Below are 19,166 nucleotides of genomic sequence, written 5' to 3'. Positions count from 1 at the left end.
TCTCGTCTTCTCATCCTCTCTCTCATCTCTCTCTCTCTCTCTCTCTCCCTCCCCTCTCTCTCTCTCTCTTCTTCTCTCTCTCCTCTCGCTCTCCCCTCTCTCTCCTCTCTCTCGCCTCTCTTCCTTCTTCTTCTCTCCTTCGCTCGTCCCTCTTCTCTCTTCTCTCCTCTCTACTCTCTCCTCCTCTCTCTCTCTCCCTCCTCCGCTCTCGTCTACTCTCTCTCAATCTCTCTCTCATCTCCTTCTCTCTCCTCTCTCTCTCTCTCATCTCGTCTCTCTCTCCTTCTATCTCTCTCTCTCTTCTCTCTCTCTCTCTCTCCCCCGGCCTCTCTTCTCCTCTCTCTCTCTCCCTCATCTCTCTCTCTCTCTCTCTCTCTCTCTTCTCGTCTCTCTTTCTCTCTCTCTTCTCTCTCTCTTCCTCTCTTCTCTCTATCCTCTCCCTCTCTCTCCCATCTCTCTCTCTCTCCTCGTCTCTCATCTTCTCCTGCTTCTCTCTCTCTCTCTCACTCTTTCTCTCCCCTCTGCTCTTACCTCTCTCTTCTCTCTCTCTCTCTCTCTCTCTCTTACACCTCTCTCTCTCCCCCCTCGCCCCTCTCCCCCCTCTCATTCCTCTCCTTCTCCCTCCCCTCCGCCCTCCCCCTCTCCCCTCTCCTCTCGCTCTCTCTCTCTCTCTCTCTCCTCTCTCTGCTCTCTCTCTCTTCTCTCTCTCTCTCTCTCTCGCTCCTCTCTCTCACCTTATCCTCTCTCACCCCCTCTCACCCCCTCTTCCCCCCTCAGTCTCCCTCTCATTCTCCCCTCTCTCCCCCTCTCCCTCTTTCCCCCGCTCCTCTCTCTTCTCTCCCTCTCTCCCTCTCTCACTCTCTCTCTCTCCCTCTCTCTCTCTCACGCTCTTCTGCTCCCCCTTTTCCCTCACTCCTCTCACTCTCTTTATTTCTATCCTCTCTCCATCTTACTTGGCAGACGTTTGCTGTCCGCACACAGGTTATTCACACGAACGGTGTCCCGCCTTGAATGAATTCTACAACTGATTGTGCTGTTTTAAAGCCCCCGCTGCCTCTCTCAGCCACCTGTGATTCATCACAGGAGAAGGAAAAAGGAGTTAAAGTGATGGCGGCTCATATTTAGTGCGTAATGCGAGAGCTGTATTATAACAGTCTCCATATACTTGAGGAGCCTGAACAGGAAGTTTTTCATAAACAAGTCAACATCGTTGACGCAAGCCTTCACAGTTCAAATCGGTTTTTTCATTACCGGGGAACAACAGCCGTGCGGAGTGTAGGGATCCGACAAGGCGACACACTACAAAAGACAGGGGACCGACAACACACACACACACACACACACACACAGAGAGAGAAAGACACATACCACAGCCAGGACACACAAGCCAGCTGACACACACACACAAAGAGACACACACAGCCCAGTGACCACACACACACAAAGAAGCACACACCAAGCGGTGGACACACAGCCAGTGACACACAACCAAACACACACACACACAGAGACACACACAGCCCCAGTGACACACAGCAGGCCATTCTCACTGGCTAAGACCACAAAAGTGAAATACACACTAGACCCCTGCAGTTCAGCACACGGTCACATTCTGATATAAAGACGTAGGGGAGAGGAATGAATGCACGAGAACCACACACACACAAACAGAAGAAAGGATTACAGTGTACAGTTAGCATAATTTAAGGTGGGTACTAAACCCTCTAAATCCTACAATAGACATAAATCACACATTGCCGTCCATGATGGATTTTCCCCAGTTTGAGTTAAGTCTGAGTTAAGTCTGGGTTAAGTCTGGGTTAAGTCTGGGTTAAGTCTGAGTTAAGTCTGAGTTAAGTCTGAGTTAAGTCTGAGTTAAGTCTGAGTTAAGTCTGGGTTAAGTCTGGGCATTTGGTATTTGGTATTTTATTTGGATCCCCATTAGCTTTTGCAAAAGCAGCAGAAACTCTTCCTGGGGTTCCACACAAAACATGAAACATGATACAGAACATCAATAGACAAGAACAGCTCAAGGACAGAACTACATACATTTTTATAAAGGAACATGTAGCCTACATATCAATGTATACACACAAACTATCTAGGTCAAATAGGGGAGAGGCGTTGTGCTGTGAGGTGTTGCTTTATCTGTTTTTTTAAACCAGATTTGCTGTTTATTTCAGCAATAGGAGATGGAAGGAAGTTCCATACAATAAGGGCTCTATATAATACTGTACGTTTTCTTGTGTGTGTGTGTGTGTGTGTGTGTGTCTGGTGGCATGGTGGCATGGTGGCATGGTGGCATGCCACCTGGTGGCATGTCTGGTGGGATAAGTGTGTGTGTCAGAGCTGTGTGTAAGTTGACTATACAAACAATTTTGGATTTTCAACATATTAATGTTTCTTATAAAAAGAAGAAGTGATACAGTCGGTCTCTCCTCAACTCTTAGCCAAGAGAGACTGGCATAGTATTTATATCAGCCCTCTGATTACAATGAAGAGCAAAATGTGCCGCTCTGTTCTGGGCCAGCTGCAGCTTTACTAGGTCTTTCCTTGCAGCACTGGGCCACATGACTGGACAATAATCAAGATTAGACAAAAATAGAGCCTGGAGAACTTGCTTTTTGGAGTGTGGTGTCAAAAAAGCAGAGCATCTCTTTATTATGGCTAGACTATTTGAAGTTGGGATTAGTCTGTAAACAGCCTCACCTCTGACTTCCCCCGGCTGAAGCAGGCTCCCTTAGTGAACTCATCACAGTGCCATTCCGCCTCCTGTCAACACAAAAACACAATACACTGGTGTAAAAAATAAAATAGAAACAGACACTGAAACAGCATGGAACACTGAAACAGCACAGAACACTGAAACAGCACAGAACACTGAAACAGCATGGAACACTGAAACAGCACAGAACACTGAAACAGCATGGAACACTGAAACAGCACGGAACACTGAAACAGCACAGAACACTGAAACAGCATGGAACACTGAAACAGCACGGAACAATGAAACAGCACGGAACACTGAAACAGCATGGAACACTGAAACAGCACGGAACACTGAAACAGCACGGAACAATGAAACAGCACGGAACACTGAAACAGCACGGAACAATGAAACAGCACGGAACAATGAAACAGCATGGAACACTGGAAACAGGCACGGAACAAATGGCAAACAGCACGGAACTGAAACATGAAAACAGCACGGAACACGCTGAAACAGCACGGAACACTGAAACAGCACGGAAACAATGAAACAGCACGGAACACTGAAACAGTCAAGCGGAACAACTGAAACGAGGCACGAACAAATGAAAAACAGCACGGAAAACTGAAAGCAGCACGGAACAACTGAAACAGCACGGAACCTGAAACAGCACGGAAAACTGAAACAGCAACGGAACAACTGAAAACAGCACGGAACAATGAAGACAGCACGGAACACTGAAACAGCACGGAACGGTAACTGAAACTACAGGAACATGAAACAATGGAAAACACACACTAAATAGGAGTTAAAGAGCAAAAATAACTATGAATTGACAATAAAACAACACTGTAAACCCACAATAAACCAGCTTTCAACAGCATTGCAAACACCAATAAAATGACACTGGCAGCAGACAAGAGTTTAACAATTGAAAGACGATAAATACGGCTGCTAGAATCCTGACTAGAACCAAAAAATTTGATCTATTACTCCAGTGGTAGCCTCCCTACACTGGCTTCCTGTTAGGCAAAGGGCTGATTTTCAAGATTTTACTGTTAACCTACAAAGCGTTACACGGGCTTGCTCCTACCTATCTTTCCGAGTTGGTCCGGCCGTACATACCTACACGTACGCTACGGTCACAAGACGCAGGCCTCCTAATTGTTCCTAGAATTTCTAAGAAACAGCTGGAGGCAGGGCTTTCTCCTTATGATCTCCATTTTTATGGAATGGTCCTGCCTACCCATGTGAGAAGACGCAGACTCGGTCTCAACCTTTAAGTCTTTATTGAAGACTCATCTCTTCAGTAGGTCCTATGATTGAGTGTAGTCTGGCCCAGGAGTGTGAAGGTGAACGGAAAGGCTCTGGAGCAGCATGAACCGCCCTTGCTGTCTCTGCCTGGCCGGTTCCCTCTCTCTCCACTGGGATTATCTGCCTCTAACCCTATTAAAGGGGCTGAGTCACTGGCTTGCTGGTGCTCTTTCATGCCGTCCCTAGGAGGGGTGCGTCACTTGAGTGGGTTGAGTCACTGACGTGATCTTCCTGTCTGGGTTGGGCGCCCCCTTTGGGTTGTGTCGTGGCGGAGATCTTTGTGGGCTATACTCGGCCTTGTCTCAGGATGGTAAGTTGGTGGTTGAAGATATCCCTCTAGTGTGGTGGGGGCTGTGCCTTGGCAATGTGGGTGGGGTTATATCCTTCCTGTTTGGCCCTGTCCGGGGGTATCATCGGATGGGGCCACAGTGTCTCCTGACCCCTCCTGTCTCAGCCTCGAGTATTTATTGTGCTGCATTAGTTTAATGGGGGGGGGGGGGGGGGGTCAGTTTGGTTATATCTGGAGTACTTTTGTCTTATCCGGTGTCCTGTGTGAATTTAAGTATGTTCTCTCTAATTCTCTCTTTCTCTCTTTCTTTCTCGCTCTCTCGGGAGGACCTGAGCCTAGGACCATGCCTCAGGACGACCTGACATGATGACTCCTTGCTGTACCCAGTCCACCTGCCTCCAGATTCAACTGTTCTGCCTGCGGCTATGGAACCCTGTGGAACCCTGACCTGTTCACCGGACGTGCTACCTGTCCCAGACCTGCTGTTTTCAACTCTCTAGAGACCGCAGGAGCGGTAGAGATACTCTTAATGATCGGCTATGAAAAGCCAACTGACATTTACTCCTGAGGTGCTGCACCCTCGACAACTTGTGATTATTATTATTTGACCATGCTGGTCATTTATGAACATTTGAACATCTTGGCCATGTTCTGTTTAATCTCCACCCGGCACAAGAAGCCAAGAAAGGATGGGCCCCCTCAATAGGCCTGGTTCCTCTCTAGGTTTCTTCCTAGGTTYTGGCCTTTCTAGGGAGTTTTTCCTAGCCACCATGCTTCTACACCTACATTGCTTGCTGTTTGGGGTTTTAGGCTGGGTTTCTGTACAGCACTTTGAGATATCAGCTGATGTAMGAAGGGCTATATAAATACATTTGATTTGATTTGATAGCATTCTGCAAGAGCCATTTTTTGGTTCGAAATTGTTTCAATTATGCAAAGACTATTTACTCCTGAAAGGCCTTGGGTTGGCTTGTTACAGTATTGACCACTACACCTCAGCCCATTCATTTACATACGTGACCCACATGACCACACAGCGAGGAAGACCTATGACTCACTGGTCTGGACAGAAGGCCATTTGTAAATCAAATATTTAATTAGAAATTGAGCAGACTCATTGATTGGTTCTCTCAAAAAAACAAAATTCATGGGGGTTTGAGACCTCTCGTTGTTTAGACTTGAAAACATATGACATTGTTGTCATTTAGCAGACACTCTTATCCAGAGCTACTTACAGTAGTGAGTGTATACATTTACATACTGGTCCCCCGTGAGAATGAAACCAACAACCCTGGTGTTGGAAGCACCGTGCTCTGCCAACTGAGCCACACGGGACCTGTGGAAAACTGAACAGTTGAATTGGAAGGGGGCGGCGTTCGGGCTTGTGTGTGGCTGTGGGTGTTTGAGTAAGAAAGACGGAGAGAGCCAACCAGTAAAAGCACACCCCCCCCCCTTCACTGTCGACTCATCGTGCCGGCAACATCAAAACAGCCTTTCAATAGGACTTGGAGTTAGGTGACTATCATCAACCCACAGAGAGGCTAAAGGAACCTGGAGCGAGAGGATACAACCTACACACTTCTACACAGACAAACTGGAAGGAAAGGCGGCCAAAGAGGTGTTGGCTTTGGGGATGACCAGTGAAATATACCTGCTGGAGCGCATGCTACGGGTGGGTGTTGCTATGGTGACCAGTGAGCTGAGATAAGGCGGGGCTTTACCTAGAAAAGACTTATAGATGACCTGGAGCCAGTGGGTTTGGCGGATATGTAGCGAGGAACAGCCAACGAGAGCATACAGGTCGCAGTGGTGGGTAGTATATGGGGCTTTGGTGACAAAACGGATGACACTGTGATAGACTACATTCAATTTGCTGAGTAGAGTGCTGGAGGTTATTTTGAAAAATGACATCGCAGTTGGATGCCACAGAAGGAGAGTTGTATGGCATTGAAGCTTGTTTGGAGGTTTGTTAACACAGTGTCCAAAGAAGGGCCAGATGTATACAGAATAGTGTCGTCTGCGTAGAGGTGGATCAGAGAGTCACCAGCAGCAAGAGCGACATCATTGATATATACAGCGAAAAGAGTCGGCCCGAGAATTGAACCCTGTGGCACCCCCATAGAGACTATAAACTATCAAAATAAAGAAAGTCACACACTCCATGTATAAAATCCCAGCAATTTAATGGATACTTACTCATTAAATTGCTGGGAGTTTATAAATGGAGCGTGCGACTTTCTTTATTTTGATAGTTTATAGTTTTTTCGCCGATAGTCAGCACCTCCACACAAACTATTATACGGGGGGGGGGGGCAGCTCATGTTTTTTTTAACATCTGTAGAGACTGCCAGAGGTCCGGACAAGAGGCCCTCCGATTTGACACACTGAACTCTATCTGAGAAGTAGTTGGTGAACCAGGTGAGGCAGTCATTAGAGAAACCACGGCTATTTAGTCTGCCGATAAGAATGCGGGGATTGACAGAGTCAAAAGCCTTGGCTAGGTTGATAAAGACGGCTGCACAGTACTGTCTTTTATCGATGCCGGTTATGATATTATTTAGGACCTTGAGCATGTCTGAGGTGCACCCATGACCAGCTCGGAAACCAGATTGAATAGCGGAGAAGGTACGGTGGGATTCGAAATGGTCGGTGATCTGTTTGTTAACTTGGCTTTTGAAGACTTTAGAAAGGCATGGCAGGATGGATATACAGTTGAAGTCGTACGTTTACATACACCTTAGCTAAATACATCCAAGTAAAAATGCCATGTCTTAGGTCAGTTAGGATCACCACTTTATTTTGAGAATGTGAAATGTCAGAATATTAGTAGAGAGAAGGACTTATTTCAGCTTTTATTTCATTCATCACATTCCCAGTGGGTCAGAAGTTGACATACACTCAATTAGTATTGATAGCATTGCCTTTAAATTGTTTAACTTGGGTCAAACGTTTCGGGTAGCTTTCCACAAGCTCCCCACAATAAGTTGGGTGAATTTTGGCCCATTCCTCCTGACAGAGCTGGTGTAACTGAGTCAGGTTTGTAGGCCTCCTTGCTCACACACGCTTTTTCAGTTCTGCCCAAACATTTTCTATAAGATTGAGGTCAGGGCTTTGTGATGGCCACTCCAATACCTTGACTTTGTTGTCCTTAAGCCATTTTGCCACAACTTTGGAAGTATGCTTGGGGTCATTGTCCATTTGGAAGACCCATTTGCGACCAAGCTTTAACTTCCTGACTGATGTCTTGAGATATTGCTTCAATATATCCATATAATTTTCTTGCTGCCATCTATTTTATGAAGTGCACCAGTCCCTCCTGCAGCAAAGCACCCCCACAACATGATGCTGCCACCCCAGTGTTTCACGGTTGGGGTGGTGTTCTTCGACTTGCAAGCGTCCCCCTTTTCCCTCCAAACATAATGATGGTCATTATGGCCAAACAGTTCTATTTCTTTTTCAACCAGACCAGAGGACATTTCTTCAAAAAGTCCAATCTTTGTCCCCATGTGCAGTTGCAAACCGTAGTCTGGCTTTTTTTATGGCGGTTTGGAGCAGTGGCTTCTTCCTTGCTGAGCGGCCTTTCAGGTTATGTCGATATAGGACTCGTTTTACTGTGGATATAGATACTTTTGTGCCTGTTTCCTCCAGCATCTTCACAAGGTCTTTTGCTGTTGTTCTGGGATTGATTTGCACTTTTCGCACTAAAGTACGTTCATCTCTAGGAGACAGAATGCGTCTCCTTCCTGAGAGGAATGATGGCTGCATGGTCCCCTGGTGTTTATACTTGCGTACTATTGTTTTTACAGATGGATGTGGTACCTTCAGGAATTTGGAAATTGCTCTCAAGGATGAACCAGACTTGTGGAGGTCGACAATTTTTTTTCTGAGGCCGTGGTTGATTACTTTTGATTTTCCCATAATGTCAAGCTAAGAGGCACTGAGTTTGAAGGTAGGCCTTGAAATACATCCACGGGTACAACTCCAATTGACTCAAATGATTAGCCTATCAGAAGCTTCTAAAACCATGACTTCATTTTCTGGAATTATCCAAGCTGTTTAAAGGCACAGTCAACTTAGTGTATGTGGACTTCTGACCCACTGGAATTGTGATACAGTGAATTATAAGTGAAATAATCTGTCTGAAAACAACTGTTGGAAAAATTACTTGTGTCATGCACGAAGTAGATGTCCTAACTGACTTGCCCAAACTATAGATTGATTACAAGAAATTAGTGTAGTGGATGAAAAAGAGTTTTAATGACTAAGTATTTTTAAACTTCCGACTTCAACTGTATATTTAAACTACCGTTCAAAACTTTGGGCTCACATAGAAATGTCCTTGTTTTTGAAAGAAAAAACAATTTTTTGTCCATTAAAATGACATAAAATTTATCAGAAATACATTGCAGAAATTGTTAATGTTGTAAATGACTATTGTAATTGGAAACGGCAGATTTTTTATGGAATATCTACATAGGCGTACAGAGGCCCATGATCAGCAACCATCACTCCTGTGTTCCAATTGCACGTTGTGTTCGCTAATGCAAGTTTATCATTTTAATATGCTAATTGATCATTAGAAAACCTTTTTGCAATTATGTTAGTACAGCGGAAAACTGTTTTTCTGATTAAAGAAGCAATAAAACTGGCCTTCTTTAGACTTAGTTGAGTATCTGGAGTATCGGCATTTGTGGGTTCAACTACAGGCTCAAAATGGCCAGAAATAAAGACCTTTCTTCTGAAACTCGTCAGTCTATCCTTGTTCTGAGAAATGAAGGCTATTCCATGCGAGCAATTGCCAAGAAACTGAAGATCTCGTACAATGCTGTGTACTACTCCCTTCTCAGAACAGCGCAAACTGGCTCTAACCTGAATAGAAAGAGGAGTGGGAGGCACCGGTGCACAACTGAGCAAGAGGACAAGTACATTAGAGTATCTAGTTTGAGAAACAGACGCCTCACAAGTCCTCAACTGGCAGCTTCATTAAATAGTACCCGCAAAACACCAGTCTCAACGTCAACAGTGAAGAGGCGACTCCGGGATGCTGGCCTTCTAGAAAATGTTAATAGGGAAACATAAAAATATTTTTTAGATAAAACTATACTAAATATATTCACATCACCAAATCATTTACTTAAACACACTGTTTGTGTACCCTCAACAGCACTCTGTAGGACCATGGTGAAGCCTGAGGACAACTAGTTTCCGTCCTCCTCTGGGTACTTTGACTTCAATACAAAACCTAGGAGGCTCGAGGTTCTCCACCCTTTCTATAACTTACACAGTAATTATGACAACTTCTGGATGACGTCCTCCAAGCTATCAGAACTCTTGTAGCATGAACTGACATGTTGCCCACCCAATCAAATGATCAGAGAATGATCTAGTACTGAAAGCATAAGCTACAGCTAGCTAGCACTGCAGTGTATAAAATGTGGTGAGTAGACTCAAAGAGAGAGAAAGACAATAGTTGAACAGTTTTGAACAAATACATTTATTCAAAAATGAAGGAGAAGCAAGAGAGAGAGAGAGAGAGAGAGAGATTTTTTTCTTCTCACTTTTAAGTAACGTTATTAAGCTAGCGAAGGAAGATCGCTCGTTTAACCTACTCAAACACCCGGCTCAAACAGAGAGGGATGCTATGTTAGCTAGCTGGCTATGGCTATCCAACACTGGAACTCTTCAAAGTTAAGATTTTGGTTTTATTAATTTATTGCCACTGTAACTGCTGAACTGCTTGCTGTACTCTGTACTGCATGATTGTAGCGAGTTTACTTATGTGTTAGTTCTAGTAGCTATGTTGACTATGACGTTACTTTAGCTAATATGGTGACAACGATGTAGGATGTGTGTAGCGGTTAGTGGTTATGGTGTGAAGGTTTGGTCACAGACAGGTGAGAGGAGGATAGTGTGTAGATACGAGAAGGAAATATACAATGAGCAAAGTGATCATGCTGTTTGTATGTGGATGCTATAAAAGTGAACTCTGTTTGTGGGTGATCAGAGGTTTATTCATTCTGCCGATTCTGTTGAAAATCTTTTCTTAAATGGAAGAAAACAGAAGGAAATGGGAATAAACATACTGTATCTCAATTTGTCCAATAGAAACTCTTGTTTGCAACTGTTTGGACTAATGATTACACTCTAGATCAGCTAGATGCAAGCAAGAGTGTGCAAGGCGGTATTGAATGTGTCACTGACTCTCACCTTGATTACTCATTTTTTTTCTCTCGACCTTTGCACTTACCTTTGCCAAATTTCTTCAGCCTCCTGATTTTGAAGAGGCGCTGATGCGCCTTCTTCACCACACTGTCTGTGTGAATGGACCATTTCAGGTCGTCACGCTGAGGAACTTGAAGCTTCTTGTCACGCCCTGACCTTAGAGAGCCTTTTTATGTCTCTATTTGGTTTGGTCAGGGTGTGATTTGGGGTGGGCATTCTATGTTTTGTTTTCTATGATTTTGTGTTTCTATGTTTTGGCCGGGTATGGTTCTCAATCAGGGACAGATGTCTATCGTTGTCTCTGATTGGGAACTATACTTAGGTAGCCCTTTTTCCCTCCTTTCGTGGTGGGTAGTTGTCTTTGTTTGTGGCACTATAGCCCTTAAGCTTCACGGTCGTTTTTGTATTGTTTATTGTTTTTGTTGCCTACATTCACATAAAAAGTCATGTACGCTCACCACGCTGCACCTTGGTCCGCTTCTTCCAGCATCGGCCGTGACACTTCTGACCTACAGCACTTTGGCCCTGTCGATGTGGATCGGGGCATGCTCTCTCTGCTGTCTCCTGAAGGCCACGATCAGCTCCTTCGTTTTGTTGATGTTGAGGGAGAGGTTATTTTCCTGGCACCACTCCACCAGGGCTCTCACCTCCTCTCTGTAGGATGTCTCATCATTGTTGGTAATCTGGCCTACCACTGTTGTGTCGTCAGCAAACTTTATGATTGAGCTGGAGATGTGAGAGGCCACACAGTCATCGGTGAACAGGGAATAGAGCAGGGGGCTGAGCAAACACCCCTGTCTGCCCCCCATCTTGAGGATCAGCATCGCGTAGGTGTTCTTGCCTACTTTCAACACATGAAGTCCAGGACCCAGTTGCACAGGGAGGGCTTCAGACCAAGGGCCCTGAGCTTAGTGATGAGCTTGGAGGGCACTATGGTGTTGAAGGCTGAGGTGTAGTCAATGAACAGCATTCTTACATAGGTATTTCGCCTGTCCAAGTGGTACAGGGCAGTGTGCGATTGCGTTGTGGCGATTGCGTCGTCCGTGGATCTGTTGGGGCGATATGTGAATTGTAGTGGGTCTAGGGTGTCGGGTAAGGTGGAGGTGATATTATCCTTAACTAGCCTCTAAGAGCACTTCATGATGACAGAAGTGACTGCGACAGGGCAATAGTCATCTAGTTCAGTTACCTTCGCTTTCTTGGGTACAGGAACAATGGTGGACATCTTGAAGCAAGTGGAGACTTCAGACTGGGACTTGGAGAGATTAAATATGTCTGTAAACACTCCAGCCAGCTGGTCTGCACATGCTCTGAGGACGCGGCTAGGGATGTCGTGTGGGCCGGCGTCTGCGTTTTGGTGGAGACCAGCTGGATACATAGAGCTGCCTCGGCAAGTCCAAACAAAGGATTCAGTTGAGGGAAGTCTGAGCAAATAATGTAAGAAATAACAACAACAGCAAAAAATACTGCAAAGTTAGAAACAGTGCAACCGTGTCTGTCAGCGCCATCTTGTTGACCGCATCGTATCGTGTGTCAGTTCATGTTAAATACGGACACTAAATCCAATTAACATGCACACACACCAGGGTCCACTCCAGACACGAGGGAGAGAGCACAGAGCTGAATGTCAATGTGATTTACACCAGGGGAGAGAATGAGAGACGCTTAGACATGAGGGAGAGAGCACAGAGCTGAATGTCAATGTGATTTACACCAGGGGAGAGAATGAGAGACGCTTAGACATGAGGGAGAGAGCACAGAGCTGATTGTCAATGTGATTTACACCAGGGGAGAGAATGAGGAATACGTAGACATGAGAGAGAGAGCACAGAGCTGAATGTCAATGTGATTTACATAGGAAGAAATGGTGGACGCTTTTCCCGTTTTTACTAGCAGAGAGGAATTAGGAGATAAAACTCAGGCCTCTCCTTTAAGGGGGAGAGTCCAATACATTCTGACTCCTCAACTGTCATTTCCCTTCTGGACCTCCAGGGGGTTTTCATTGATAAAGGTTCTGTATTCATGGAAGGAAACGACTTCTGGCGTCAGGTCAGAGAGACGATGGAGGGATGAAATAACCACTTTGATGAGGAACGGCCATTATTGCAACTCCAGAGATTAGCAACTGAAGGGAAAGTTTCTGTAATAATGACTGGACCACTGTTACTTTATGAACAACTAACTATATGTCTCTTTATGTACCGCTATCCAAATGCAGACTATATACACTACCGTTCAAAAGTTTGGGGTCACTTAGATATTTTCTTGTTTTTGAAAGAAAACCGCTGCCTCACAAGTCCTCAACTGGCAGCTTCATTAAATAGTGCCAGCAAAACACCAGTCTCAACGTCAACAGTGAAGAGGCGACTCCGGGATGCTGGCCTTCTAGGCAGAGATGCAAAGAAAAATACATATCTCAGACTGGCCAATAAAAATAAAAGATTAAGAAGGGCAAAAGAACACTGGACAGAGGAACTCTGCCTAGAAGGCAGCTCTTGCTCAGTTGTGCACCGGGGCCTCCAACTCCTCTTTCTATTCTGTTTAGAGACAGTTTGCGCTGTTCTGTGAAGGGAGTAGTTCACAGCGTTGTACGAGATCTTCAGTTTCTTGGCAATTTCTCGCATGGAATAGCCTTCATTTCTCAGAACAAGGATAGACTGACGAGTTTCAGAAGAAAGGTCTTTGCTTCTGGCCATTTTGAGCCTGTAATCGAACCCACAAATGCTGATACTCCAGATTCTTAACTAGTCTAAAGAAGGCCAGGTGTATTGCTTCTTTAATCAGAACAACAGTTAACATATTTGCAGAAGGGTTTTCTAATGATCAATTAGCATATTAAAATGACACAATTGGATTAGCTAACACAACGTGCCATTGGAACACAGGAGTGATGGTTGCTGATAATGGGCCTCTGTACGCCTGTGTAGATATTCCATAAAAAAAGGTGTTTATTGGCATGGGAAACATATGTTTTCATTACCAAAGTAAGTGAAGTAGATAATGAACAAAAGTGAAATAAACTATCAAAAATGCTGATATTGGGCCTCTGTACGCCTATGTAGATATTCCATAACAAATCTACCGTTTCCAGCTACAAAAGTCATTTACTACATTAACAATGTATTTCTGATCAATTTGATGTTCTTTTAATGGACGAAAAATTGGCTTTTCTTTCAAAAAAGGACATTTCTAAGTGACCGCAAACTTTTTGAACGGTAGCGTACCTTCATTTAGACAAGTAAGTCGTTGCGTTCAAATTATTCTTTCACAATAATAACCTGGCGAACTACTCGAGGGAACATTCTACTGTTTATCAGGAGATACAATAAATCTGAAACAGAATATACTATAATTCAACTTCATATCAGGAAGATATGAAGGGACAATAATAACTCCTTTTACGATAAGAACCAGGTAGGCTGAACTATACCAAACACGTTTTAAAATCTGATTCAGAATACAAAGTTGTATATCAGCGTTAGTTCATGCAGAGAGTAAGAGAGGATAAGTGGAAACCCTCTCAGCATTTATTTTCATTTACTCTTCAGAGCTAAGAAGTTTTCTGAGCCTCTCCTCAGCGTGTTTCATGAGGAAGCCTTGACTTCACCTTCCCAATGGCCTAAAGGATAGGAAATAGAGCTATCACACATGCACATATCTGGCGGAAGGAGAGAGAGGAGGCAGGAGAGAGGAGGCAGGAGAGAGGAGGCAGGAGAGAGGAGGCAGGAGAGAGAGCGGAGCCAGGAGTGAGAGAGGAGGCAGGGGAGAGCGGAGGCAGGCAAGAGAGGAGGCAGGAGAGAGGAGACAGGAGAGAGGAGGAGGCAGTGAGATGAGAGCGGAGCCAGGAGAGAGATCGAAGGCAGGAAGGAGGCAGGAGAGAGAGAGGAGCCAGGAGTGAGAGAGGAGGCAGGGGAGAGAGGCAGGTGAGAGAGGAGTCAGTAGAGAGAGGAGGCAGGGGAGAGAGGAACCAGGAAAGAGAGGTGGCAGGAGAGAGAGGAAAAACAGCAGGAGGAGGGAAGGGGAGATCAGAAGGACGATGAGAAGGAAAAAGAGGGTGTGTGTGTGTGTGTGTCCACAGAGAAAGGATGGAGGGGTTGGCCACCACTCAGCTCTATCAGTATCCATCAGGCTGCCAGCTGACCAGCCTACAAGACACAGACAACCCATCAGCACTAGCAGCTGAGCATTACAATCCGGCCTGCACATCGCTGGCTGTCCCTGTGAGTATGTGTGTGCAATACGTGCTCTCAGAAATCACAGGGGAAATACCAAAAGCTTGGTCTAACTCAAACACAGGCCTTCTCTGTGATATGATTATGATGGTATTACAGAGGCAAGAAAAATGATGAGAACTCTTTGGAATGACTTTGATTTCTGCATAAATTAGTCATACAATTTGATTTGATCCTCATCTTAGTCACAACAGTAGACAAACACAGTGTGCTTAAACTAATAACACCCAAATTATTGTATTTTTCTTGTCTATATTTAATACATTATTTAAACATTCACAGTGTAGGCTGGAAAACAAGTATGTGAACCCCTAGACTGAACTGAAACAGTTTTGTAAAGATGAATGGTCCAAAATAACTCCTGCCCGTTGTGCAGGTCTGACCCACATCTACAGTTTGGTTGAGTTTATTGCTGCCAAAGGAGGGTCAACCACTTATTAAATCCAAGGGTTCACATACTTTTCCCACCCTCCGCTGTGAATGTTTACACGGTGTGTTCAATAAAGACATGAAAACGTATAATTGTTTGTGTGTTATTAGTTTATGCAGACTGTGTTTGTCTATTGCTGTGACTTAGATGAAGATCAGATCAAATGTTAGGACCAATTTATGCAGAAATCCAGTTAATAACGAAGGGTTCACATTCTTTTTCTTGCCACAGTAGATAGTAATCATATGGTAACATAATCAATAATATTACAAGGAGATAGCTTTGTGGGCACTAAGGTATTCAATAAACCAAGTCATTACTCAAATGTGATAAGAATCAGCCCAGAATAGATTATTACCTATTCCAGTTTCAAAACGCCTATTCAAGTAAAATATGAAATGAATATAATCCTAAAACCAGTGAGATACCTAACTGTCAAGACATCAAATGGTCCAGAATACAGTGCAGACACATTAAAAACACTTGGCAGTCCTACTGTTACTATTATTTAGCATCATTGTGCTCTGAAGACGCATCAGCTCTCGAAGTGAAATATCATCTCTATGATGTGCTGACATTAAATGGATCTCTGCTATAAAGACATTTATAAAGACCTTTTTAGTTAGAAAGAAAAGCTGCTTTCGGAAATACTGTATCTTCTACTGGTCTGAGAACAGCTATAGGGCATAATAGCTGCTTGCATATTAATTCAGTGTTTGTGACTTAAAAGAGATTATAATCTGGTGGTATGCATGTTCTCTCTGCCTTCACTCTTCCGTCCTCTGTACTGTCTGGTAACCAAGAGATTAGACCATGTTCCTTTACTACTGAGGGGCTATTGTCACCCTAAGGAGGGGGGGGAGGAGAGGGGAGAGAGAAGAGGGGAGAGGACAGGGAGAGAAGAGGGGAAGAGAGAGGGAAAGAGAGAGAGGGAGAGAGGAGAGGACAGGGAGAGGACAGGGAGAGGAGAGGGGGAGAGGAGAGGGAAAGGAGAGAGAGGGAGAGAAGGAGAGGGGGAGAGAAGAGAGGGGAGAGAAGAGGGAGAGAGAAGAGAGGGGGAGAGAAGGAGAGGGGAGAGAAGAGGGGAAGAAGTGGGGAAGTTCAAATTCCAAAGGCAAAATGGTGACATTCAATTGCCAAAACAGTGAAAATGAAAACAGTGAAACAGGTCCAGTTGTTTTTTCAAACAGATACAGATGTCTATAGCCTTATGTCTCTGTTCTGTCTCTCCTCATAATGTCCTCGTCTTATGAAGAACACCCCAGACAGTCTCTTTCTGCAGACAGAGTTGTCTCTCTTATATCTAAAATAGATGCTATATCATCTGTTTCTGGATTTCTCTCTCTCTCTCTGACAGGCAGTCAGATAGACCAGCCGAAAAAGCAAGAGTTCTCTACACTGAACGGAAACTCCAGGATAAACTGTAGTTATTCTCTCTCCTCGCTCTCGCTCTCGCTCGCCTCTCTCTCTCTCTCCTCTTCTCTCTCTCTCTCTCTCTCTCTCTCTCTCTCTCTCTCTCTCTCTCTCTCTTTCTCCTCTCTCTCTCTCTCTTCTCTCTCTCGGTGCATGCTGGGTGTTTTTGGAGTTCTGAGTGTTTGGTGTGGAAAGCTCTATCCTAACTAACTTTCTTGATTCCTTTCTTTTACATGTATTTTCTATGGTGGAGGGTTAATGCAATATTTGTTTTAGCGGTATCCAAAGTTTTTTTTCAAAGTTAGGGTGGAAGAGGACGAGAAACCGTTCCTGGGTTTTTGAAGTTGTGGTGTGCGCGATGGCTTCTCAGCCTAGCGGCGGAGGAGACGCTGTCTATACAGCATGGATTCAGGGTGGTTTGAGAACGGAGTTAAGGTGGAGGAGGTTCTACTCGGGTCGGTGAACAGGTAGGAGCTGAGTTTAATACATTCTGCTTCTAGAATGAACAAAGCTGTGGTTGTGTTCATGAAAAGGGCTAATTTGGTTGGTAGGCAATTGCTAGCGGAATATTTGTAAGGGATGTGTTGGTGTCAATTTCACCTCTCTCTACCCCTTCAACAAGAGTTGTAGTGGCAAATTTGCCTCCTTTTATTACGGATGATCAAATTAGGAAAGCTAGACTGAATGTCGTTTTGGTAAGTTTGCTAGCGGTTTCCGTGTACTGTCAGCAGGGTTTCAGGCAGATGCCGTTAAACACGTTGTTTCGTTCCGGAGGCAAGTGTTTATGTTTCTGAACAACAACGAGCAACAGCTAAATGTGCACTTTAAAGTGAGACATGGGGGGGGCTCTATGCAGGTTTTGCCAGCACAGATAGTCTACGGTGTTGAATGTGGGGATTTGGGGCACAAGAGTTTTGCGTGCCACACAAAGGCCGTAGTAAAGGTGAGGGTACAAGCGCCAGTGGTGGAAATCGAGGTCAAAGTGCAGGGGTAAGGAGATGCAGACAGCAGAGGCTGGACCTAGTCAGGTTAGAGATGGTGGTGTAGTGGATGATGGGTCTAGTCAGGCTAGAGATGGTGGGGTAGCTGTAGCTGAGTTTAGTCAGGCTAGAGATGGTGGAGTATGAGGATGGGTCTAGTCAGGCTAGAGAGATGGGGGGAAGCAGAGGCCGGGTCAGTCAGGCTAGAGATGGTGGGGTAGCTGAGGCTGGGCTAGTTATGCTATGGAGGGTGCTGGGTGTAGGCAGGATATGGATGGTGGTATAGCAGAGGTTGAGTCTAGTCAGGCTATGGATGTGGGGTAGCTGAGGCTGGCCCTAGTCATGCTATGGAGGGTGGGGTAGCTGAGGCTGGCCTAGTCATGCTATGGAGGGTGGGGTAGCTGAGGCTGGCCCTAGTCATGCTATGGAGGGTGGGGTAGCTGAGGCTGGCCTAGTCATGCTATGGAGGGTGGCGTAGATGATACTGGTCTAGTCAGGTTATTTCTAGTGATAGAGGAGAGTATAGTGGGGAAGTGTAAGAGATTAGGGGGGAGGAGGAGGGTGTCAAGCGGAAAAGGAAAAAGGGTGTGGACAAAGGCACCATGGAAATGTTGCCTGTTGCTGTGGGTGAGGCCCTAACCAGAGGAGAAAGAGCAGGTGGTTCAGGGTGGGTGATAGAGAAGAGGAGGAAATTGAGTCTGAGGAAGAGGATGAGGAGTTATTTTTTTCAGACTCCTCTTCAATTGGCCCGGAGCTGACAGCCAGTCAACCAGAGGGGTCTAAGTACACGTTGAGAGAACTGACAAGGTTCCGATATGAGACTAAGGGAAAAAAGTCTATCAACCTCCACCAAGGAAACAGCGGGAACCAAGGGCCACGCTTTTGTCTCCTAAGAAAAATGAAATGGTGCTTTGGGTCGGGGCAGGGTAAGGGTCACACACAGGGAGAAAGAGAGGACTCACGAAATCAAAAAAAATAGATAAGAGAGCGAAATGGATCAGATCAAATTCAACAATACTTCAGGATTTGGTTAGATACAGGCAATCATATAAACACAGATCCTCATTGGGTCGGGTTTAGATATTAAACGATATATCCTGTAAATTATTGAATTTGTTCTTCCTTTCAGACCTGGATTCGCTTTGCTCACATGCTGTATCCACACTGTGAACTGTGGGTGGGTGGATGAGAAAGTCACATTTTACCTCAAGGTTTCAGGGCAATGAGCACTGCAACATTGAAGATTCTCTAGAGAGATTGTGATAATTGCTTTCGCTAGTATTTTAAATATTAATTTCTCTCTGGTTATTTGTCTGTTCTCCGGTGCTGTCTTGTCTGTATGGAAAGTGATGGCTCTATGCTTGCCATCAGATTGATGTCTAGAGACTAACTTTATAAGTACTGGTTGTGGCCCTAGTGGTGTCAATGTAAACATTGTAATGCTGGTTTTTGAACTATTTCTATAATACTTGGCAATGTGCTGTGCACGTCCATCAACGTGTCTCAGGGCAATTAGTATATCTGTACGCTAAAGTATGTATCATATGTTTACTGATCGTGACAATAGCATTAAGAA

The 19,166-nt window shown here is 44.8% G+C and overlaps 1 pseudogene; it reads right to left on the bottom strand.

The window, feature by feature from the left end:
- The window catches only part of LOC112070471 (semaphorin-5A-like), a 146,710-nt pseudogene that overhangs the window by 105,505 nt on the left and 22,039 nt on the right, over nt 1–19,166 (bottom strand).

This window comes from Salvelinus sp. IW2-2015, unplaced genomic scaffold (assembly GCF_002910315.2).
Source record: "Salvelinus sp. IW2-2015 unplaced genomic scaffold, ASM291031v2 Un_scaffold1335, whole genome shotgun sequence".
Classification (NCBI taxonomy): Eukaryota; Metazoa; Chordata; class Actinopteri; order Salmoniformes; family Salmonidae; genus Salvelinus; species Salvelinus sp. IW2-2015.
The sequence above is the reverse complement of the archived record's forward strand: the minus strand, read 5'-3'. Positions and strand labels throughout refer to the sequence as shown.